General features: G+C 41.5%; 1 pseudogene; it reads right to left on the reverse strand.

Annotated features, from left to right (window-relative positions):
* Positions 1-211: 211 nt before the first annotated feature.
* The window catches only part of LOC149255317 (uncharacterized), a 62812-nt pseudogene continuing 37091 nt past the window's right edge, over positions 212-25932 (reverse strand).

A 25932-nucleotide genomic window follows, 5' to 3' on the forward strand; every position in this document is an offset into this window, starting at 1 on the left:
CTCTCATCTGCTGCTACGTGTCGATCACTGAGTGGAATCGCTCGACCCTGGGCATTTACCACTTAGCGCCCGAAAGCGGTGCGATGAAAACCTTTACCGCCCGACCAAACCGCCCCGCCCGTTAAACATCCGTGCAGTTTCGTCACCCGATGACCGTCCGATCCGTTCGCTGAAGATCCAACGGCTCCAATTCACCCCACTCTCACCTCGACTAAAAGCCTCCGTCGAAGCCATCTATGCTGTTTATTTCCCCAATCCGACAGTCATTCTTCTCGCTCACCCAAATCGTCCACCTACCCATGCATTCCACGTCCTCCGACCATTCTATTGCCCGAAGAAGGAGATGACCAGCTCTGCCATCATTAGTCACAATCAGACCCCCAACAACCATATTTAACAGTAAGCATGGCCGAAAGGAGAGAAGGACAAGCACAACCCTGTAATTGAATTTATCAGTCATGGACTCCACTGGTACGAGCACTCCAACAACCTAAAAGGATGGCACAACACCTGAACAGATCGGATTCACCCACTGAAGCAAGAAAAAACGTTCAGAGACTCCATTAGGTGGTTAAATGCAGTGGGCGGTCAATTATGACCCCTCCATACTTGAATGGCCAAGTGCCCTAGTATTGTAAATTTATAAATATCCAGAAGTAAGAGGTAATGGGGGTTGGCATTTGATGTAAGTTTGAACTTATGGAGGCTGTAGACATTTTGTCACTTGCAGCGTCTCATCTTCATTTTCAGCTAATACAAGCTTCTTTTGCAGTTAACTGCTCATTGTCCACTTTCTTCTTGTTCTAAGCTTGTGCCTGATATGCTGTGTTTTTGAGCTCTTGGCATTTAACACTAGACAACTGTCATCTTATCTCTGTGTTAAAATATTGATTGCATCAATGATTAGGTTAATAAGGTTTCTTTCTATCTAATGCAGGAGAGATGTCATCCTTTCTTTGCATTAATAGATTAGATTTATAGGTTTCTTTACTAGTTGCAACCGGCCATCACATGGTCTTGTGCATCTGCTAGTGTGGTTAGTATTCCTCATATTCACCTTATATCTAAACTGTGAGCAATGGCAATCTAAAGCCTTGTACTTTGAGGGTGTTCATGCATGTCTGGAGTGAAACAGAGTGAAAGTGGTTATCTAACTTGAACCAAACCATCATTCCTTCCATTAAACCTGTAACAATAGTTGAATTGATATGTTACCAGGCATCTCCGAGCTACAACCTAGGAGAGTTTCTTGGAATCCTAACATAATTGGCACTGTTGTCGGGGAGAGGAGATTGAAGCTTAGCTTCCCTTGAAGAACGACACAGATCTAGCTTTGATGATAGACAAAGTCTGGACACATTTTTGGTTGTAATCATCTATCTGGTGACTCTATTAGAGGCCAAACCTCTTGGTGACTCCACATTACAGTTTTGGCATAGTTTGTGAGACATACTCGGAGAAATCCTCTGAAATCACCAATTGACCTAGTGCCTGACCTTGAGAAGATTGTCAAGCAAAGCAAGATATCATGAAAAGGAGCATCAGGATCAGGTAATCCTAAACAATCTTATGTATCTCTGCAAGAAAGGCTTGTAACTGAGCATGCACAGGTTGAAAATATAGAGCCTAGCACTATCAGTAAAGAAATACTCCCAGAGATTCATAAAGCTCCTTGTTCAATAAGTTCCCCTTTGGATCTCAGTCCAAAGAAAGCCTCCCTTCCAGTCCATCATTTTCCTTTAGCCCTGTCAGTCATTTCTCAACTCCCTACCTTTCAAACTGCTAGTATCCTTCCCTCTACCCTAGTCATGGCAGGCCCACAAGCACCTACCAAAATGGAAAGAATCATAGCTGCTAGGTATGGACCCCTGGTCCTGCTTATTCCTTTGAATGCCATGCCTGCAGGAGAATATTAGAAATACATGCCTAAGTTCACTAGTACAGAGGGAGTAACAACTGAAGAACACCTTGAGTCTTTTTATAGCTATGCTGATAACCTAGATATCAGTGAAGATGATGTGTGGATGAGAGTATTTGTTCAAAGCCTTGATGGAGAGGCTAGAAAGTGGTTCAGAGAACTGATCCCTAGGTCTATGGCAGTCATTGAGGCATTAGACGATGTGTTTTTAAAGCACTGGGGAGATAAGAAATATCTAATATACTACCATACTGAGTTTGGCAACCTGAAAAGAGAAAATGGGGAGTCATTGTCTGATTTTAATAAAAGATTCAATTGTATTGTAGGTTTTAACCCCGTACAAAAATTACCTGCATACAAATTCTAAAACACAGAAAATAAACAATGCGAGAGCATAACACATAAAACACATATACACAGAGATTTCCCCTGGATCCCAAAACCGGGACTACCAGCTTGATTTTTCATTATATTCCTTTCAAATTTATAATACATATTTATACATGCCGAAGCATCCAATACCATGGACCGAAAACCATTGCGTCCAAAAAACATGTGCGAAAATCATGCACAAAACCATAGGTAGGTCTGCCTAACCTAACATAGGGTCCAAAACCAAAATTTTCCGAGGCACTGCCCCGGACCCCATAAAGTGGGGTTACGGGTACACCTCAAACCCCCTATGACCCCCCCTTGCTACACAATCGGCGCAACGAAGGGGGTGCTCTACCCCCCCTCTAACCCCTCGGTTAACTACATGGGCTAGTCATGGAAAGAATATAACACAACCCAACATTCTCCCACTTGTTGTTTTCTTTCCACAGGGGGCCACAAGAGAGCTTAGTCATTTTTCCAGCCCTGAAATGCCCATTGTTTCTCTACACCAAGAGAACTTCTTAGAGCTCACAGATTTTGTCAATGCATCTGCAGTATTCTTCAAAGTGTCCACCTTTACCAGCAACACCTTTTTGTCTTCTATCATATCCCTCACAAAGTGATACTGAACATCAATGTGCTTTGTCTTTGAATGATATGCGGGGTTCTTTGCCAAGAAAATTGCACTTTGGCTGTCACAGTCTACCCTTATAGTTTCCTGTACTAACCCCATACTTGAACACAATCTCTGCAACCAAACTGCTTCCTTGCATGCATGAGTCGCTGCCATGTATTCTGCCTCTGTAGTTGATAGTGCCACTACAGATTGTTTCTTACTCATCCAACTGACTGCACCTCCAAATAGGTTAAACACATACCCACTTGTAGATCTTCTCTAATCCAGATCTCTAGCCCAGTCTGCATCAACAAAGACATGAATATCCAAAATTCTGTCCAATCCTGGTCTTCCATGGTAGCACAAACCATAATCACTAGTGCCACGCAAATACCTGGAAACCCGCTTCACTGTTGTCCAGTGCTCCTTCCCTGGTTTTGACCTAAACCTGCTTAATACTCCCACTGCATGTGCAATGTCTGGTCTAGTACAGACCATTGCATACATCGGGCTACCGAATTCACTTGCATATGGAACACAAGACATGTCCTCTTCCTCTTCTTGTGTCTTGGGACACTGTTCAACAGATAACCTCACACCTAGAGGAATAGGAACCTTCACCGGTTTACTATCCTACATATTAAACCTCTGCAGTATTATCTCGACAAACTTCCTCTGGTTTAACCAGAGCTTCCTCTTTGTACGATCGCTTTTAATTTCCATGCCCAAAATATAGTTTGCAGCACCAAAATATTTCATGTCGAATTTCGAGGACAATTGGGTCTTCAAATCCTAGATAATTTTTTTGTCATTTCCAACCAACAACATATCATCCACATACAAGACCAGATAAATAACACGGTCACCAATTAATATAAAATACACACAATGATCTGCTTTGCTTCTGGTGAAGCCAAGTCCCCGTATAAATGTATCAAATTTCTGATACCACATCTTTGGTGATTGTTTTAACGCATACAGAGACTTCTTTAACTTGCATACCAGTTCTTTCTTACCCTTCACCGCAAAGCCTTCAGGTTGCTTCATGTAGATCTCCTCTTCCAGATCCCCGTGAAGAAATGTTGTCTTCACATCCATCTGTTCTACCTCATAATCAAAAGCAACAACAACAGATAAAAGTAATCTAATAGAAGTTACCTTGGCAACAGGAGAAAAAATATCACCAAAATCAATTCCCGGCACCTGGGAATAACCTTTTGCTACCAACCGAGCTTTGTATTTCTCCACTTTTCCTTCTGCATTTGTCTTCTTTTTGAACACCCATTTGTTTCCAATGGGTTTCCTTCCAACCGACAACTCCACCAAATCCCAAGCCTCATTTTTGTGCAAAGATGCCATTTCATTAACCATGGCCTCTTTCCAGAGTTTTCCATCCTCTGAATCCACTGCTTCCTTCATAGTTCTGGCATCATCATCAGTAACAGACAAAGCAAAATTTGAATAGAAAGTAGATGGACTATACCTTTCTGGCTGCCTTCTTTCTCAAACTGATCTTCTCACAGCCGGAGTTTGTGGCTCATCTTCTGATTCCTCCTCTGCTGTAGAGTTTGATTCTTCCTCCTTTAGCTCAAACTCTATCTTCTCAACTTCCTTTGGTTGGAATTCATGTTTAATAACATCTTTCGCCTCTCTGAACACCACATATCGGCTGTACATAACCTTCCTTGTTACTGGGTTCCAAAGCTTATAACCCTGTAAACCATCTTTATACCAAATAAAGATGCACTTTTCAGATTTACTATCCAACTTGGTTCTTTTTTCCTTTGGAACATGTACATATGCATCACATCCAAATACCCTTAGATGTGAAAGAGAGGGTTTCTTACCAGTCCATACCTCTTGTGGAGTCTTATCCTCCAACATTGATGAAGGTGACCTGTTGACCAGGTAACATGCAGTATCCACTGCCTCTACCCAAAATTCCTGTCCTAACACGGCACCACTGAGCATGCTTCTTGCCCTTTCCATCAACGTCTTGTTCATTCTGTTGGGTCCCTATAATACTATTGATTACCCCATTCTATTGTAGTTGTACCCCTTATTAATATTTTTGTGCCCCTATTATCCCCATATTGTTATTACTGTGCCCCATAGAATCCCTCTATTGTTATTTTTGTGGCTTTATATTATTATTGTTAGGTCGGATAGGTTATATTGTGACTCCTTACACTCCTATATATAGAAAGGAGGTTTTGTCATTTTAATCATCCAAGAATTGTTCATTTATGTAATGTAAAGGAGGTTTCCCCCTCGAAGAGGTTGAATTCTAAGGCGTTGATCTATCTTTCTATCTTTTTCTTGAGCTGGTTTCATAACATTTGGTATCAGAGCTTTGGATTCTAAGGTTTCGCTACTCCAAACAGGTCATCGTGGCATTTTCACTATAAATTTTTTTGGCGATGTTTCAGAAGTTGCAAAAAAAACCCATTTGAGAAGAAATCATGCTGAACCTCAGATCCGAATTTCATAGCTGTTCGCGCTATATTTGAGGAGATACGATCTGAGGAAGTTGGTCTTTTTGGAGACTCCTGAATTAAATTCCAAACCGGTGACCTGGGGAAAAGCGTCATAACTTAACCTCTGGGGATCAGATTGAAATTTCGTAAGAAGGTACAGAAATAGGACGGATTGTAGTTTCTTGTATGCATTTTTCAGATCGAAAGGTCGAAACAGTGACTCGTGGCACGTCGTACAAGTTTGCTCTACTGAACTAGTCTATAATCAAGTCACTGTGGGAGATTTCACATAACTCTTACTTGGAGAATCCAATTTGGGTCAGACTTGTGGCATTGGAAAGAGGACATAGATGGCTACTGCAGGTCACAAATTCAGATCTAGATGATTAGAAAGTACAAAGATACATCAGAGGCAATATCGAGCTCCTACAAAGTGAAAAAAGGTAAAAGGTGTGTAGATTTTCTTAAATTTTTGCTTAAGCTTGGTTTGAAAATTTATTTTGAAGGAATTCAAAGGGCATAGTAGAGCATTATTATCGGTAACTGATGCCCCGAGGAAAGAAAATGAAAACACCTAGTAAGGAACCTGAAGGCTCTAGCATGACTCATGAAGAAGAGGAAGAAATACAACATGATATATAAAAATTACAAGACCAAGTGCAACAACTGTCCCTTGCACAAAAAGGAACAGAATCTAAGATGGATGGTTTAAAGAAAGGCGTAGAAGCTAAGATGGATTGTTTAAAGAAAGGTGTAGAAGCTAAGATGAATGACGTGGAAGCTAAGATGGATGATTTGAGGATAGATTTGAAGACAGACATGGAAGAATTGAAGATAAATATGAATAAGCTGCTACAAGAAAGGGTCACTAATGGTGAAATGGTAGTAAAGGAAACTCATGATGAGAACAAAAGAAATGTTAATCATGATTCCATAGACTCTAATGTTGAATCAAAGACCCACCATATTCCAAAAATCGATATGAGGAAGTTTGATGGCAAGGATCCCGCAACATGGATATTACAGATGGAGCAATTTTTCGATCTCAATAATGTGAAAAACACACAAAAGGCACGTATTGCAACTTTATATTTGGAACCAAATCAGTTTGTATGGTATCAATGGCTTTGATCTCGTAAACAATTTATCACTTGGGCAATTTTTATGGAAGAATTGATAGCACATTATGAGGATACAAAAAGAAACACTTTTTTTAGCCAATTGATAAGTCTCAAACAAAAGGGTTCAATAATGGAGCACATTGAGGAGTTCCAAAAATTGAACATAAAGGTAAAAGATATTCCAGAGGAGCATAGGATTGATGTGTTCATAGGGTCTTTAAAGGATAATATCCAACATGATGTTCGCCTTTGGGAACCTGATTCATTAGAGAAGGCATTCAGGTTAGCAAGAAAAATGGAAAGCAAAATTATGGCAACCAGGAAGCATACCACTCACAACTATAAAGACAGAAGTGTTGTTGCCGCTAGTCTTCCACAACCTATAAGGTTGACACCACAAAAATTGGAAGAAAAAAGAGCAAAAGGGCTTTGTTACAATTGTGATAGCAAATACACTAAAGGTCATAAGTGTGCTGAGAAGAAATTATTCTACATAGATTGTGAAGAGGAAGAAGAAAAGGAGCAAGAAAGGTCAAAAGAAGAGGATATACCCCAGGAACAAAGCCTAGATAAAGAAGAAATGAATCTGACCATATCTTGTAATGCATTGGCGGGAATTACCACTCCTCAAACCATCAAGATAGAAGGACAAATCAAGAAGAAAAAGGTAATAGTGTTGATTGATTCAGGAAGTACCCACAATTTTATTCATTGTAAGGTAGCAAGAGAATTGAATTGATTCTTATATCCAGCACCAGAGTGTCAAGTGATGGTTGCAAATGGAGGAACAATAAATTGCTCGAGAAAGTGCCATAATATCAAGCTATCCATGGGAGAATATGTATTGACTAGCATAATGCTTTCCATTCCAATGGGAGGTGCTGATGTTGTACTAGGAGTCCAATGACTACAATCCTTAGGTACAATAGCTTTTAATTTTCAAGAACTTTTCATGAAATTTTTTGTGTAAGGAAAGGAAGTTGAATTAAGGGGTATTGCAGGGAAACCAGGAAAGATAATCAGCTCTAACGGTATGACAAAGATTCTAAAAAAGGAACAAAGAGGTGTAATTGCACATTTATGTTCGCTAGATGTGTCCACAGTGGAATCATCTATTTCTCCAGATCTCCAAAAAGTCTTGGACAATCATTCAAAGGTATTTGAGACTCCCAAAGGTCTCCCATCTATTCGTGATCATGATCATGCTATTCATTTGATTCCAGGAAGTATTCCTCCAAACATCAGGCCGTACAAATATCCCTATTCCCAAAAGAGTGAAATTCAACGTATGGTTGCAGAAATGCTAGAGGCTGGTATAATTCAACCAAGTCAAAGTTCTTTCTCTGCTCCAGTCGTATTGGTGCACAAGAAGGATGGATCATGGCGCATGTGTCTGGATTATAGGGAGCTCAACAAGCTCACTATTAAAGATAAGTTTCCCATTCCTGTCATTGATGAATTACTGGATGAATTGCATGGATCAATTTACTTCACCAAGTTGGATCTTCGTTCAGGATATCATCAAATCATAATGAAGATTGAAGATATTCTGAAAACAACATTTAGAACTCATGAGAGTCATTATGAATTTTTGGTCATGCCTTTTGGCCTTACCAATGCACCTTCAACATTTCAAGGTTTGATGAATTCAATTTTTAAACCATTCCTTAGAAAATTTGTGTTAGTATTTTTTGATGATATACTAATCTACAGCAAGTCTTGGAAGGATCATGTTGAACATGTTGAAAATGTGCTACAACTATTGGAGGAGAAACAATTATATGCAAAAAGATCCAAATGTTTCTTTGGAGTACAAGAGGTGGAATATCTGGGTCATATTGTATCTCATGAAGGAGTTAAGGTAGACCCTAGCAAAATTAAAGCCATTAAGGAATGGAAAATTCCCACATCCATAAAGCATCTGCGAGGATTTCTCGGGTTGACAGGGTATTATCGCAAGTTTGTTAAGAATTATGGGAGAATAGCGGCACCTCTAACAACATTATTGAAGAAAGATGCATTTTCATGGACTCCAGAAGCAACAAAGGCATTCGAACATCTTAAAGAGGCAATGTGCCAAGCACTGGTCTTAGCTACACCGGACTTCAAAAAAACCTTTATTGTGGAATGTGATGCTTTAGGAAATGGAATTGGTGCTGTTTTAATGCAATATGAAAGACCCATTGCTTTTGAAAGTCGTCCAATCAAGGGAGAATTTTTACACAAAGCTATTTATGAGAAGGAAATGTTGGCAATACTCCATGCACTTAAGAAATGGCGACCCTACCTAATGGGAAGACACTTCAAGGTAAAAACGGATCATGATAGCCTTAAATACTTTTTAGAACAAAGATTATCCTCTGAAGAGCAACAAAAGTGGGTCACAAAGATGTTGGGTTATGACTTTGAAATCATCTACAAAAAAGGGAAGCAAAATGTGGTGGTAGATGCACTCTCAAGAAAGGATGAGGATGTGGAAGCATTGTTGTGTGCCATTTCTATTATCCAACCAAATTGGATAAACGAAGCAAGGGAGGAATGGAAGAATGAAGAAGAAGTGTAGGCACTTATTCGAAAGTTACAACAAGATTCCAGTATGTCTGATACATTTAGCTGGAAAAACGATTCGTTATGGTACAAAGATCGCTTATACCTCTGTAAGAATTCCCAGCTAAAACAAAAGATCCTTATGGAATTGCACACTTCTCCCTTAGGAGGGCACTCAGGATTTTTAAAAACTTACCACAGGGTTAAGAAGGAATTTTTTTGGGATGGTCTTAAATCAGATATTCAAAAGTTTGTGGCGGAATGTTTGGTTTTCCAACAAAATAAAGTTGAAACAATTAAGACACCGGGTCTATTACAACCTTTATCCATTCCAAGCCAACGTTGGGAGAAGGTTTCAATGGATTTTATCACAGGTGTTACACAGTAATTTGTCACTGTCTTCATCTCAGTCTTCCTATTGTGTCATGAGTCCAAAGTCATTCATGCTCATGCTCTCTAATGTTGCCAAATGACCCACTTTCCTAAAGTTTCTACATCATCGCGACTGTTTTACAAATAAACACGCTGATAAGCGCTCCAAAACAGACCATACGCGCTGCCATCGCGGAAGTACACGTGATTCCCGCGATGGTTGAATTTCATGAGACAACACGACTGTTGCTTTTATTTTATCGCGATGACATGACCTTCTCCATTATGTAGTAGCGATGTCAGCGCTCCAGAGCAGTTATGTACTCGCGATGATCCAGTTTGGGCGAGTTTGTTCTAACAGTCGGGCTTCCAAATGACTCCAGACCTGGTTGTTGGCCTTGTTTATGTCGCCCTCCCTTCTCTGGCATGGCTGTTCCATTATTTGTGCTACCTTCCTTGGAGATAAGCTCATCTTCCCACCATTCATGGAGACTCCTTCTCCTATTTAAGCTCTCACCATTGCTATGTGCTGCTAGTTTTTTGGTAGTTTTTGCTAGTTTGGAATTCTTAGTATTTGGAGTGTTGCTGATAGTGTTGTGAGCTTGATAGGTAGATGGTGTGACAAGTGTGGGATTGTTTGAGAGCTTGAGGAAGGTTGTGAAGTGCTTTTGATCTTGTGTGAAACTTGTGAGTGAGAGAGACTTGTATTGGGAGACCCATCTTCAAGGGTGAATGCTTGAGGAACATGTTGGTTGGACCCTCCTGAGAAGGCTTGTGATGTCAAGACCTGGGTTGTAAGCTTACTCTATTTTCATATTTAATACAATCAATGATGTTTTCCTATGTCTCGTATGCAATGTACTAGATAGCTCATGATTTCTTGACTTTATGGGTAAATAGTTCTTTGTTGTATCCAGTTATGTGCCTTGTTGTATTTCCTTGCTTTGTTTCAGGTTGATTACTCATTAGGAGAAGGAAATGGAAGCTGGAGCAGCGCAACGGAACTTCATCGACCACTGGTTGAGGTAGGCCTCTAACTTGAACTATTTAAGGAGAATTGTTGTTGATTTGTCCTTGTTTGTGACTAGACCCACTCTAGGGCTAGAGGGGTTGCCTTTGTCCGTAGAGGGAACACTTTCCTGCCTCACAAATTGGCGACTCCGCTGGGGAGTTGGCCTTTGTCCCTTTTTTTTCACTCTTGCCTTGATTTTTTGTTTTGGTCTTTTTTCAAAACTTTGGTGATTAGTTGTTTGTTTCTGGGTTTCCTGGCTCGGTCTGGGAGATGCTTTATTTGTTTAAAGATTGACTGTTTTGGTTTGGGAGTTTTTGGCTCGAATGTGGCTGTTTTTGAACATCATCGCGTTTTTTAATTAAACAGTCGTGCTGTCATTGTGCCACCCTTTTTGTAATGTCTTGTTCATCGCGTTATTACACCTAACAGTCGCGACGGTTCTATTTATCAGACCATCGCGGAAGGGGCGTGTACTTCCACGCTGACATCGCATTGTTGCTATGCGTTGTTCTTTATCAGCGCCTTGTTGCTATGTATTACCCGCGTTGATTCCTATAGAATTGAATTTCTTCAATTCTACCTCCTGAATCTGTTAGTCTTGCTATCCCCTTGCTGTTCTCACTTGGTTTATGACTTGTTTCTCACTGTCTAGAGGTTGAAGCACTCTCTTGTGAGTCTTGTCGAGCGAATCTTGCTTTTCTGCTTTGTGACCTAGTTTTATTATTCCAAGTTTGTTGGATCAGCTTTGCTTGGTTGCTTGTTTGCAAAGATTCGTTTGTTGCTTGCTGTTGGTGTGATTGAGCCTTCCCCTTTGCTTACTTTTGGTTGATTATCTAGTGATCGTTGTTGAATCAATCTTGGCATTGTTTCGATTTCTCTTCACTACCCGGGCATAGATTACAATTGTTTGGGGGCAACCGGTTTTCCACATTTGTTTGTTGCTTACTGATTTATTTAGATTAAAAGCATCAAAATCAAAAATTGCATCTCATTTAGCATACGAAAGTGAAAGAAAATTTGCATTTCAAAGTTGCATATTGAAAAGCGAATGTTTTGATCTCTCATTAGTAGTATCCATGCATTCTAGGGATTGATTCCTGCTTGCATTGAGTGATTGTGTGTTTCCTTGGTTTTCTTGGTTTGGAAATGATCTCTCTACCCTCCCGTAGGTAGGTGTTCATCGAAGAAAAAGGATACTTCATTCATTCTAGCTGCATCCTAAGATTTGAATATACATACGGTAAGGCCCGAAAACTGAAACGTAATCCAAGATCAACTTTAAAATGAATTGAATAAATCTAACAACGCATTGGAACATAACGCACACATTTAGAGGTCTAGGCTAGAGACGTGCTTCGGCGTCGTTAAACCTAGTCACTTTTGTTTCACTCAAGGTTGGGTGATTCCTCCTTTCGTGACGCAATAGTGGTCTAGTACGGATTTGAGCTCCCACGTACCATCGAGTATATGGGGAGACCCCACTAGGTTATCATCCTTTATCCATAGGAAGCCGTGTTTTCCGCCTTACAAGCCGTAACGCACCGAACACAACATTCGGGAAGATTGACTGCTGTACGAAAAGTCCTTGGTTTTCATATGACTGCCAAGGTGTATATGCAGTTTTACAGATTTGTTTGGTAAACCCTTTTGCCTAGCTCTCCAGAGTAGTCACTTTCGTTCCTTTTTGGACTCCCTAAAAGAAAAGGTCCATCTGAGCACTTGTCACTTCAGGCTCATTAAACATTCGAAGGCGACTAGAGTCATCTTTTTGTCCTTTTCTCGACTCTTTAAAGATGAAAAGGTCAAGTTATGTCCTTGTGTCTTAAAATTTATTCGGCCACGATTCACATTTACCCGGTTAGATCTTGTTTGCGTTAGTTTGAGTAGGGTTCTTTCTCGTTTGTGATGGCAACTTTTCCAGAGTTTACCAACCCAGGCATCCCCTCTGATGGGAATCCTGGTCATTTCCCTCCTTTTGGAAATGTTGGTGCTCCTTACATGGCAACGTTGTCCCTTCCTGGGTTAACTGTTTGGTTGTTTTCAACCTCTCTGGTCCCTACCGTCTCAACTACTTGTCAATCAGTTCCTCCACCCGAAAAACATCATGTTGATTCTAAGGTGGACCTCTCCCCTTCTTCGCCTATTTCTGCATCCTCATCTTCTACTTCACCTGGTGAAAGTCTGGATTCAAGTAACCAGGTGGCTAAGAAGAAGAAGAAGAAGACGAAGAAGAAGAAGTCTCCTAAGCGAGAGGTTAAAAGTACAACTCAAGTCGGGCCAACTTCTGCTCCTCCACGGAAGGTCAAGTTTCCTTGTAGGTTATGCAAGGGTGACCATCTTCTTCGTGATTGTCCTAGCATTCCCAGGATCTTAGAAGTATGGTCTCGCGATCCGGCCCGCCCCTCATCGTCCTCTGAAGCTCATGGCGATGCTACCTTATCGACTCACAATGGTAAGGAGAAAGGGAAGATTCGAATCCCCTGTAGGCTATGTGAAGGTAACCATCCCCTTCACCTTTGTCCGCTCATGGATAAAGCTTCCGCTGTCTTGGAAAGTCTTACAGCTTCTTCACCCCAACTTCCTGTTGGTTAACAGAGGCTCTCTTCTGACCCCCTCCTTGTTGACAAAGAGATTGACTTAGATTCTTCTCTTGTCCAGGCTCCTCTTCCTGAACCAGGCTGTGCCAAGCCTGTTCCAGACCAACCATTGGTTGAAAAGAGTGTCGACTCGAGCTCACCACCCATCGATCACTCTGTTTCGGAAGAGCATCATGCCCATGTTCTTCTCGTCTCCTCAGATTCTCCTGAGTCCAGAAATGACTCTCCTATCCCAGCTGCTCCCGAAAGTCCTCCTTCGGTTCCTTTAGAGCATGGGGGCAATCATACGATTCCCCCACCAAGTAGTCTGGTCACTTCCTTCGATTGGAATTACCTGACCGCCTTCCATCCAATGTGCCTTTCTAGATTACAGTACATGCCTGTGCTAAGGCAGTACCTGGCACTGTTCTGGATGAAGGTGCGTCTGTCAGTCTTATGCCGTACACTACTTGGCAAGCTTTAGGTTCCCCGCAGCTTGGGCCGTCACGCAGAATCTGTTGGCCTTCAATGGAGGAGCCTGTCCATCTCTAGGAGTCCTCCCAAAATTTCCCATTACTTTGGGAGGCAAAACCGTCTATATAGACGTGCTGGTTACCCAAGGTGTTTTGGATTTCAGTCTTCTCCTTGGTCGTGACTATGTTTATGCCATGGGGGCCCTTGTTTCTTCACTTTTCCGTGTGGTTTGTTTTCCACACGATGGAAGGATCGTGACTATAGATCAATTATCGTTCTTTAGTCCCCTGGTGCCTCCTGTGCAGCTGCCACCCGCTCCTGGTTTTTATCCACCAGTTGCGTCTGCCCCACCGCAGGTAAACTACGTGGCTACTTACCCCGTGCCTGTATCCCATGATGATGCTGTCGTGCATAATGTCCTGGGGGCATTGGGTCCTGACTTCCAAGATGTTGTCCTTCCACCGGGAGTGCCATTCTTGGAAGTGACGACTTCCTGTTCATTATGATGAAGTTAGTTCGGAACATAGTTCCTTTCCTATGTCAAGCTCCTTAAAAAATGAAACTAGGTTTGGTCTGGTCGGAGCATAGTTCACTTTCCTATGTCAAGCTCCTTAAAAAATGAAACTGGGTCTGGTCGAGCATAGTTCCTGATCTTGTATCACGCTCGTTAAAAAATGAAACAAGGGTTACGAGGATAGTTTTTATCTTGTGTCAACCTCGTTAAAAAATGAAACAAGGAGTCCCGAGGACAATTTGTTCTTGTCTCAACCTCGTTAAAAAATGAAACAAGGAATACGAGGATAGTTTGTTCCTGTTTCAACCTCGTTAAAAACTGAAACAAGGATCATGGAGCACAGTTCCTTGTCTTGTGTCAAGCTCGTTAAAAAATGAAACAAGGAGTACCGAGGATAGTTTTGATCTTGTGCCAACCTCGTTAAAAAATGAAACATGGAGTCCCGAGGACATTTCTTATCTTGTGTCGACCTCGTTAAAAAATGAAACAAGGTGTCCAAGGACAGTTCTCATCTTGTGTCAACCTCGTTAAAAAATGAAACAAGGTGTCCGAGGATGGTTTTGTTCCTATCTTAACCTCGTTAAAAAATGAAACTAGGAGTCTCGAGCATAGTTCCTGATCTTGTGTCAAGCTCATTTAAAAAATGAAACAAGGGTTATGAGGATAGTTCTTTCACTGTGTCAACCTCATTAAAAAATGAAACAACTCCCTTTCCAAATCGAGTATTTGATTAAGATCTCGTAAAATCCAAGTCGAGTCTTTCCAAGATCTCGAAAGTGAACCTTCATTCCATCCACCTCGTTGAATGCAATGAAACTTGGGGGGCATGTACCTTGATTTGCGTCATTATGCTGGGGGCATGCAAACTTATAACAAGCATAGTTCTTTGTTTCAAGCTTGTGTAAACATGAAACCAAATCCAAGCAGAGTTCTCTATGGTTCAAGCTTGTGTAAAAATGAACCCATAGCCAATTTACATCTTGTGATTGCCGTTTTTATAAGCTAAATTCTGCTAGATGAGCCTTGGTTGTTTCATTCCATTGCCACCATCTCTTTGGCCGATCATATGCTTTCACTTGGTTGTTTTTCCTTTCCTGAGGAACTGCAAAGATGAGTGGTTTTATTAGCCAGCCTCTTAACCATTACATGTTTTGAGCAGTTCCACCATTGCCGGAACCAGTTGCTACCCTTTATACCACTCGTTCCTCTAGGATGAGTCTCCTTTAAGCTCTTTTCTGACTTGTAAAAACGAAATGATTGCCTAGTATTTTTCCCTTTTTGACTCGTTAAAGAAAATAAAAATGGAGGTCTACTTTTAGCTCTTTTCCGACCATTTAAAGATGAAAAGATGGCCGAGTTTTCCTCTTGACTCATTAAAAGAAACAAGAGGCGGTTGCCTTTAAGCTCTTTTTTCGACCATTTAAAACATAAAAAGATCGCCGGGTTTCTGTCGTTTTAGACTCGTTATTGGTTACAAAACGACGTGCTTTTGACCGTTTTTTTACTTTTTCGAGTCGAAGTTACTACTTACGAAAAGTACTCCTCGATCATAATGGTCGAGCGGTTATTTCGAGTATTGTTTTATACTTTTTCGGGCTCGAGAGACACAACTTTACGAAAAAGGACCCCCCTGGAGTTTTCTTTTTCGTGTCTTTTTCAAACTCTCTAAACATGAAAAAGACTTCGAGTTTCACCTATGTCGGAATCGTTAAACCCTGACGAAATTGGACTCGTCACCATGACGAGGCTCGAGCTTCTCCTTCCTAGGGCTCGTTAAACTATTACTAGGTTGGATTTAACAACAGGTTTATCATTGATTGTCTATGGCAGCTAGTCACTCTTGAACATCGACACTTTTGCTTTTTGTCGGGTTGGGACATCCATACATCGTCATTTGGCCTTCCGCGGGTTTGGGTTATCATTCTAGCCTCATTCATGCCGTCTCCTTCATGCCTCTGATCCATTGATGCCTGAATGCTGCCACATCCCCTTTCGGAGTCGTGTCGCCGATATGTTCAAGAGTATAATCCTTCTGCAGTTTACACCCTCGCCTTCTCCTCTGGTACTCTGCTTCGCCATCTACCACTTGTTCCTTATCTCGTGTCGTTGATGGGGGAAACATTATGGCCCTCCTGCGACGGGTTGTCTCCTATCGACATCAGCTCATTATCCAGGAGATTGACCTAGAGATCCCCTTTGGTACCTTAGAGCTTGCATGCCTCAATGGCAAGTTCTTCGCACCTGACGGTTGAATTTCATCATTGGTCGTCGATTGGGTGATTCCACGAGTGTTCGACTTCAACTCCTTTTTCACACTTCGTGGATTGTGCTAGACAGTACCTTGAGAGCCATTAGCATTATTGGTGGTTTCTCTCGTGCTTGTTAACGGTTTTCATCATTGACCGGTAATCAAGCGATATTCTATCATGCTCGACCTCAGCATCTCTATTCGCATGTTAGGATTTGTACTATGATCGGATGGGTTCAAGACCCCGAACTTAGCTTACACATGTTCGGGCTGCGTGGATTGGATTTATGATTACATGACTCATTGATGGATGGCTGCGACCATACCTGAATCTTCATGGATGGCTGCGACCATACTTTTATTATCATCATGGTCTCATTAGCTGGGTGGTTGCGTCCATACCACAGACCTATTTCGTATGTCTTTTGGATGGCTACGCCCATACCTAGACTACATGTAATTCATTATCAGAGATATCAGTTGTACTTGCGTGCAGGTTCTTCCAGATGGTGTTCCAGTTCAGTCAGTTTCATAAAGCATTTCACCCCTCCCACTCTCTCGGGCTTCATACTTTAGGGGGCATCTGTTACACAGTAATTTGTCACTGTCTTCATCTCAGTCTTCCTACTGTGTCATGAGTCCAAAGTCATTCATGCTCATGCTCTCTGATGTTGCCAAATGACCCACTTTGCCGAAGTTGCTACATCATCGCGGCTGTTTTACAAATAAACGCGCTGATAAGCACTCCAAAACAGACCATACGCGCTGCCATCGCGGAAGTACACGTGATTCCCGCGATGGTCGAATTTCATGAGACAGCGCGACTGTTGCTTTTATTTTATCGTGATGACATGACCTTCTCCGTTATGTAGTAGCGATGTCAGCGCTCCAGAACAGTTATGTACTCGCGATGATCCAATTTGGGCGAGTTTGTTCTAACAGTCGGGCTTCCAGATGACTCCAGACCTGGTTGTTGGCCTTGTTTATGTCGCCCTCCCTTCTCTGGCATGGCTGTTCCGTCATTTGTGCTACCTTCCTTGGAGATAAGCTCATCTTCCCACCATTCATGGAGACTCCTTCTCCTATTTAAGCTCTCACCATTGCTATGTGCTGCTAGTTTTTTGGTAGTTTTTGCTAGTTTGGAATTCTTAGTCTTTGGAGTGTTGCTGATAGTGTTGTGAGCTTGATAGGTAGATGGTGTGACAAGTGTGGGATTGTTTGAGAGCTTGAGGAAGGTTGTGAAGTGCTTTTGATCTTGTGTGAAACTTGTGAGTGAGAGAGACTTGTATTGGGAGACCCATCTTCAAGGGTGAATGCTTGAGGAACATGCTGGTTGGACCCTCCTGAGAAGGCTTGTGATGTCAAGACCTGGGTTGTAAGCTTACTATATTTTCATATTTAATACAATCAATGATGTTTTCCTATGTCTCGTATGCAATGTACTAGATAGCTCATGATTTCTTGACTTTATGGGTAAATAGTTCTTTATTGTATCCGGTTATGTGCCTTGTTGTATTTCCTTGCTTTGTTTCAGGTTGATTACTCATTAGGAGAAGGAAACGGAAGCTGGAGCAGCGCAACGGAACTTCATCGACCACCGGTTTGTTGGCATTATGATTCTGGTATGGCTCTATGTTACATATGTTGTACTTGATGGCGACACTCTCAAGTGGCAATGCTCTGATCAGGCTCTCAAAATGTTGGAAATTAAGAGGTACGCAGGTGAATGGTTCAAAAGGTGCGTACCCGCAGGTATGCCGGCCAGGAAGTGCGTTCATACCCGCAGGTTACCCGTTCATGAGGTGCATACCCCCAGTTCACTCACTTCAAGGCAGAGAAGCGTGCTCACGTGGGGTTTCTTATGTTTGGCATGTGGTATTTAGCCTGCCGTTCTTGATTCTATGGTTTTGGCCCATGGTATAGGATCTAATTTAGCCCCGGTTTGGATCCCTTGTATTGGTTATTGATGGTTTTGCCCCATGGTGTGAATAAGGGCTTGACTATAAATAGGGAAGGAGATCACTTGGCTAATGCATCTTTTGAAAATTGAATATCTTAAGATCTGAAATATTGGGTTATCGGTTTAAAAGCTTGATCTATATAAAAGTGAAGTTGAAAGTGAATCTATGAAGTGTGATCTCTCGGGCGCATGATCAGATCTGGGCATCTGACTATCTGTGGCACACTGGTGGACTGCCAATTTGGCCCTAATCAGAGGTACGCAGGTAATTAACTGTGCAAGTGCGTGGGTACGCAGAGAAGAGGAAGGCGCAGTGCGTGGGTACGCACAGCAGAGGAAGGCGTAGTGCGTGGGTACGCACAGCAGAAGAAGGCGCAGTGTGTGGGTACGCAGCGCGATAGAAGGTCCAGGTGCGAAGGCACAGTAAAGATACGCGGCGCGACAGAAGCCGCAGGTGCATAGCTACAGTAGAGGTACGCGGCGCGATAGAAGCCGCAGGTGTGTAGCTACAGTATATGTACATCGCGTGACAGAAGGTGCAGGTGCGTAGATACGCAGTGCAGCAGAAGGCCCTCTGTGGGTATACGCAGGGGAGCAGAAGGTGAAGTGCAGAGCCACGCAGGCCAGATAAAGAAAAACTGCGGACCTGTCTTAAAAACATTTGTTGACTATCTTTTATCTATTGCTGTAGAGTTCTGGGTTTATATTTCTGGTACTGCCTTTCTGTTTACAACATTCTGAGAAGTTGTGTGACTCTTGGTTGATTGTATAAGGATTTTGGGTAAATTGCATGTACTTGATGATTATTTGATATTCTTGGATCCAGTTTGAAAATTTATGAAAACTGGTCCTTGAAAGAAAAGAAGTAGGGGGTTGTAGCTCCCTTCCAGGAGAGACTGGAAAACGAGAGAGAGTTGTAGCTCTCTGCAGGTTGCAGCCTGCGTACTGGTAAAGGACTGCACCAGTACAAAACCATTGTAAAAGGAGTTTCTAATTTGAAAGAAGATAGAGACATATTGCAGCAGGTGGTTTTCACCCACATTGGGTTTCCACCTTATATCGGGTGTTCTTTGGTGCGACTATCTGTTTTTCTTGTTCATGCTCATTATTTTATGGTACTGACATGCAAAAATAATTCAAAGTATAAATAAGGAGGATTTATTAAAAGAACTTAATAATACTGATTCACCCCCCCTCTCAATATTATTTCCAAAAATTGGTATCAGAGCCGGTCCTTCAGAGAAGCTTGATCGCTTGAAGGAAGATCGTTCATCATGAGCAACTACAAGAGGGAAGCATCAATCAGACCACCAATCTTTGATGGGACAAACTTCAATTATTGGAAGGTAAGAGTTACTGCCTATCTTCAATCTCTTGGTACAGAAGTTTGGGATATCATAGATACAGGCTACACGTTTCCTTCAGCTACTCCTACAGATTCAGGCGAGAAGAAGAAATATGAAACAAATGCTAAAGCAGTCAATACTCTGCTAGGATGCTTATCTCAAACAGAATTCGTAAAGGTTATGCAATATATATCCACAAAGGAAAGATGGAACAAGAAACAGAATCCAAATAAGAAAAACTACTACACTCATGAAGATAGTGATGGTCTATCAAATAGTGATGAAGATGAACGAGGTAATGACTATAAACTTTTAATGGCATTTGAAGATGATGATTACATGGATGCTATAGATGTGGATAGCTTTTATGAAGAAATTTCTAGACTCAAGACATGTATAGAAGAAAAGAATATGATCATTGATACCCTATAATCTCAAATTGATGAAAAAGAAAAATATCTTGAAATGTTAGAAGGTGAAATTGTTGGTCTTAGAAAAGAGATTGAGAAAAAAAAGGCTATTAATATTAAGTTTGTCAAAGGATCTGAAACTCTGGATGAGATCATCAATGTACAGCGTTCTCCTCTAAACAAGACAGGTCTGGGCTATAATGGAGAAACTTCTCAACCATCCACCTCAAAGAGTTATCTTGATGCAGCAAGAAGGAATGAGCAAAAGCACAATGAAGATCACCAGGTAAAGCAGGGACGAATTACATCAATCAAAGACTATCAGGTAAACCAGGGGCAATCCGTCCTAAGGATGAACAAAAGCTACAACCAACCACAGGTAAAATCCTCTCAATTTGCTTCAAGAATGGATGACAATAGAAATTACAATCATTTGGCCGGAAGATTTAATAACCGCAGAAGTTTCTTCAATGGACAATGCTTCTCTTGCCATAACTTTGGTCACAAAGTAGCTCAATGTGTTGCATATAAAACAATCATGACTAGAGAAGCTCAAAAACAAAGAAGTATGACCGGGATTACAAAAAGGACCTATAACAACTTTTCGGCTCTTGAAAATGAAGTTGAATGTTCTATTTGCAATAACTTTGGTCATAAAGATTCTGAATGCAGGAGCAGGTTTCAGCAGACAAAGGAACAAGCCTCAAGCACCAAAACATGGAGAATAAAGGAACCACAACCAGAAAGATGTGGGATAGCATTTTATGCAGAGGGACAGGAAAATCTATGGTACATTGACAGTGGATGTTTGAAGCATATGACAGGTGATAAAGAAAAACTTGAATCATATTCTGCTTTAGAAAAGGGAAAGAAAGTTTCTTTTGGAAATGATACTCCTGCAGCTATAAAAGGAAAAGGCACTGCTCAGTTAAAAGAAAAGGTCAAAGCTAGAAATGTTTTGTATGTTGATGGATTGAAGCATGATCTTCTGAGTGTCAGCCAGATGTGTGATCAAGGAACTGAGGTGATATTTAGATCAAATGGATGTCTTGTTCGTGATCTTGATACAGGTAAAACGGTGATCAAAGGTAAAAGAACTCCAAATAATCTATACATATTTGAAGAAGGACAACAACAATGCTATCTAAGCAAGGATGATGAACACTGGTTATGGCACCGGAGGTTGGGGCATCTAAGATTTTCACAAATAAGGAAAGCATGTAAATATCAGGCAGTTCGCGGTCTTCCAGATATCAAAATTCCAGACAACACCATATGCAAATCATGTCAGTTTGGAAAGCAAACCAGAACTAACTTTCCAGAGAAGGAAGGATCAGATAGCATGCCTCTTGAGCTTGTACATACATATGTATGTGGACCATTCAGGAAAAGGACACCTCGAGGAGAAGAATACTTGATATTATTCATTGACGATTTCTCCAGGTTTGTCTAGTTAGGACTTATGAAGCACAAAGATGAAGCATTCGAAAAATTCAAATCCTTTAAAGTCTTGGTTGAAAATGAATCAGGATACAAAATTAAGTGCCTCAGATCCGACAGAGGTGGGGAGTTTACCTCAAATGAATTTTTCGATTTCTGTGAAGAACATGGGATAAGAAGAGAATTCTCTACAGCTAGAACTCCTTAGCAAAATGGAGTAGTGGAAAGAATGAACAGAACAGTCCAACAAATGGCTCGTGCTATGCTTGATGAGTCTGGAACTCCCACAACTTTCTGGGGTGAAGCTGCATATGCTGCGGTTGTTATTCTCAACAAAACAAATGTCCGGGTGAACAACACTCAAACTCCTTATGAGCTCTGGTATGGTGAGACTCCTTCGGTAAAGCACTTCAAAATCTTTGGGAGCAAATGCTATATTAAGAATACTGATGAGCAACTTGGAAAACTTGAACCTAGAGCAGATGAAGGCATTCTTCTTGGTTATTCTCCACACAGCAAAGCATACAAGTGCTACAATAAAAGACTTGGAAGAATTGTTGACAGCATTGATGTAGTGGTTGATGAGAAGGGATACATTCCTAGGCAAGTGAATCATGAAGATATCGAAGAAGATGAAGACTACCCTTAAGGACAGAATGATGAAGAAGAAGAACCTCAAGAAGAACCAGAGGAGCAGATAAGGATAGAAGAAAAGACTCCATCCAGATATGTTCAGAAGAATCATCCAGAATCTCAGATTTTGGGGCAGAAAGAAGCAGGTGTACAAACAAGAAGAACAATTGCAGAAGCTTCAAGCTATTTGGCATTACTCTCTTCCACTGAACCACAAAATGTGAAAGAGGCATGCAAAGATGAATGTTGGGTCAAAGCAATGGATGAAGAACTTGAGCAGATCGAAAAGAACAACACTTGGGAGTTGGTTTCTAGACCAAAGGATAAGAATGTTATAGGGACAAAATGGGTCTTCAAAAATAAATTGAATGAAAATGGAAAAGTAATTAGAAACAAGGCCAAACTTGTTTGTAAAGGCTATGCGTAGCAAGAAGGAATAGATTTTGAAGAAACTTTTGCTCCTGTTGCAAGACTTGAGGCCATCCGAATGTTCCTTGCTCTCTCAAGCTCTCAAAACTTCAAAGTATTTCAAATGGACGTGAAATCAACGTTTCTGAATGGAGACTTGGAAGAAGAAGTATACATTGAGCAGCCAGATGGTTTCATTCTTGGAAATGATCCAAATCTTGTATGCAGATTGAAAAAGGCTCTCTATGGTCTCAAACAAGCTCCAAGGGCTTGGTACTATCGTTTGGACAAATATCTTCATCAACAAGGTTTTTCAAAATGATCAGCAGATAGCAATCTTTATATAAAAGTTGAAAACTACAAATTGCTAATACTTGTTGTGTATGTAGATGACATTATCTTTGGCAGCAATGAAGAAGCTATGAGTCAAAGCTTTGCCTTGGTAATGCAGAAAGAATTCGAAATGTCCTTGCTGGGAGAACTGACATATTTTCTTGGTTTGCAAATCCAACAAAAAGAAGGAGGGATCTTTTTGTCTCAAACCAAGTATCTCAAGCAGATTTTGAAGAAATATGGCATGGAAGATGCAAAACCAGTATGTACACCCATGGTCACAGGATGTAGCCTCAGTGCAAATGATGAATCAGCAGCAGTGCATCAACCAACCTACAGATCTATGATTGGAAGTCTACTTTATTTGACAGGTACCCGACCAGACATAATGCATGCAGTAGGAATAGTTGGAAGATTTCAGGCAAATCCAAAGGAAACTCATCTTCAGGCAGTAAAGAGAATTTTCAAATATCTTCAAGGAACTCAAAACTATGGCCTATGGTATCCTAGAAATACAGATCTCACACTTCATGCTTATATAGATGCAGATTGGGCCGGAAGCGTGGATGACAGGAAGAGCACAAGTGGTGGTGCATTCTTTATGGGTTCCAGATTAGTATCTTGGTTCAGCAAGAAACAGAGTTCGATTGCCTTGTCTACAGCTGAAGCGGAATATGTTGCTGCTGCATCTTGCTGCACTCAACTCCTTTGGATGATGCAGACCTTGCAAGATTTTCAAATCACTTGTATACCACCCATCTCCATCTTATGTGATAATACAAGTGCAATCAGCATTTCAAAGAACCCAGTCATGCATTCAAAAACCAAGCACATACCGATCAAGTATCATTTTCTCCGGGAACAAGTACTTGAACAAAAGGTCAAGTTGGAGTATGTTCCTTCTAAGGAACAAGTTGCTGATATACTTACCAAACCATTGCCCAGGGAGACTTTTGAATACCTCAGGCAAAAGCTGGGGGTTGTTGATGCATCATCATGTTGTTGAATCTCTTCTGATTGTTGGTTGTATATGCGTACATGTGCTGGGTTGCGGATTGATCGAAGATCGAATGGCACAGGTTCAGGGGGAGCATATAATGCATTGTTGGCATTATGGAGGACGTACAGAAGGAGATCATGGATGCTGGTCTGAATAATGCTGTAATATGTCTCTATCTCTTTCATGGTCATTTATGGTGTTTGGTGGATTATGGTTCTTCTTTGCAGATCTGGTTTATAGTCAGGGGGAGCATGTTCTTAGGGGGAGCATAACCCTTTGCCCTTGATGTCAAAGGGGGAGAATGACGTTGAGGATTTTGAGGTTGCCATCATGTCCAAAGGGGGAGATTATTGGCATTATGATTCTGGTATGGCTCTATGTTACAGATGTTGTACTTGATGGCAACACCCTCAAGTGGCAATGCTCTGATCAGGCTCTCAAAATGTTGGAAATTAAGAGGTACGCAGGTGAATGGTTCAAAAGGTGCGTACCCGCAGGTACGTCGGCCAGGAAGTGCGTTCATACCCGCAGGTTACCCGTTCATGAGGTGCGTACCCCCAGTTCACTCACTTCAAGGCAGAGAAGCGCGCTCACGTGGGGTTTCTTATGTTTGGCACGTGGTATTTAGCCCGCCGTTCTTGATTCTATGGTTTTGGCCCATGGTATAGGATCTAATTTAGCCCCAGTTTGGATCCCTTGTATTGGTTATTGATGGTTTTGCCCCATGGTGTGAATAAGGGTTTGACTATAAATAGGGAAGGAGATCACTTGGCTAATGCATCTTTTGAAAATTGAATATCTTAAGATCTGAAATATTGGGTTATCGGTTTAAAAGCTTGATCTATATAAAAGTGAAGTTGAAAGTGAATCTATGAAGTGTGATCTCTTGGGCGCATGATAAGATCTGGGTATCTGACTATCTGTGGCACACTGGTGGACTGCCAATTTGGCCCTAATCAGAGGTACGCAGGTAATTAACTGTGCAAGTGCGTGGGTACGCAGAGAAGAGGAAGGCGCAGTGCGTGGGTACGCATAGCAGAGGAAGGCGTAGTGCGTGGGTACGCACAGCAGAAGAAGGCGCAGTGCATGGGTACGCAGTGTGATAGAAGGTCCAGGTGCAGAGGCACAGTAAAGATACGTGGCGCGACAGAAGCCGCAGGTGCGTAGCTACAGTAGAGGTACGCAGCGCGATAGAAGCCGCAGGTGCGTAGCTACAGTATATGTATGCGGCGCGACAGAAGGTGCAGGTGCGTAGATACGCAGTGCAGCAGAAGGCCCTCTGCGGGTATACGCAGGGGAGCAGAAGGTGAAGTGCGGAGCCACGAAGGCCAAATAAAGAAAAACCGCGGACCTGTCTTAAAAACATTTGTTGATTATCTTTTATCTATTGCTGCAGAGTTCTGGGTTTATATTTCTGGTACTGCCTTTCTGTTTACAGCGTTCTGAGAAGTTGTGTGACTCTTGGTTGATTGTATAAGGAGTTTGGGTAAATTGCATGTACTTGATGATTATTTGATATTCTTGGATCCAGTTTGAAAATTTATGAAAACTGGTCCTTGAAAGAAAAGAAGTAGGGGGTTGTAGCTCCCTTCCAGGAGAGACTGGAAAACGAGAGAGAGTTGTAGCTCTCTACAGGTTGCAGCCTGCGTACTGGTAAAGGACTGCACCAGTACAAAACCATTGTAAAAGTAGTTTCTAATTTGAAAGAAGATAGAGACATATTGCAGCAGGTGGTTTTCACCCACATTGGGTTTCCACCTTATATCTGGTGTTCTTTGGTGTGACTATCTGTTTTTCTTGTTCATGCTCATTATTTTATGGTACTGACATGCAAAAATAATTCAAAGTATAAATAAGGAGGATTTATTAAAAGAACTTAATAATACTGATTCACCCCCCCTCTCAGTATTATTTCCAACACGGTTGAGGTAGGCCTCTAACTTGAACTATTTAAGGAGAATTGTTGTTGATTTGTCCTTGTTTGTGACTAGACCCACTCTAGGGCTAGAGGGGTTGCCTCTGTCCGCAGAGGGAACACTTTCCTGCCTCACAACAGGTTTACCCAAGTCTGAGGGAAAGAGTGTCATCATGGTGGTAGTTGACAGACTTACCAAGTATGCACACTTTTGTGCATTATCACATCCATTTAAAG

Source organism: Pinus tabuliformis, chromosome 7 (assembly GCF_031772625.1).
Source record: "Pinus tabuliformis cultivar Carrire ecotype Pingquan chromosome 7, CPIR1, whole genome shotgun sequence".
Taxonomy (NCBI): domain Eukaryota; kingdom Viridiplantae; phylum Streptophyta; class Pinopsida; order Pinales; family Pinaceae; genus Pinus; species Pinus tabuliformis.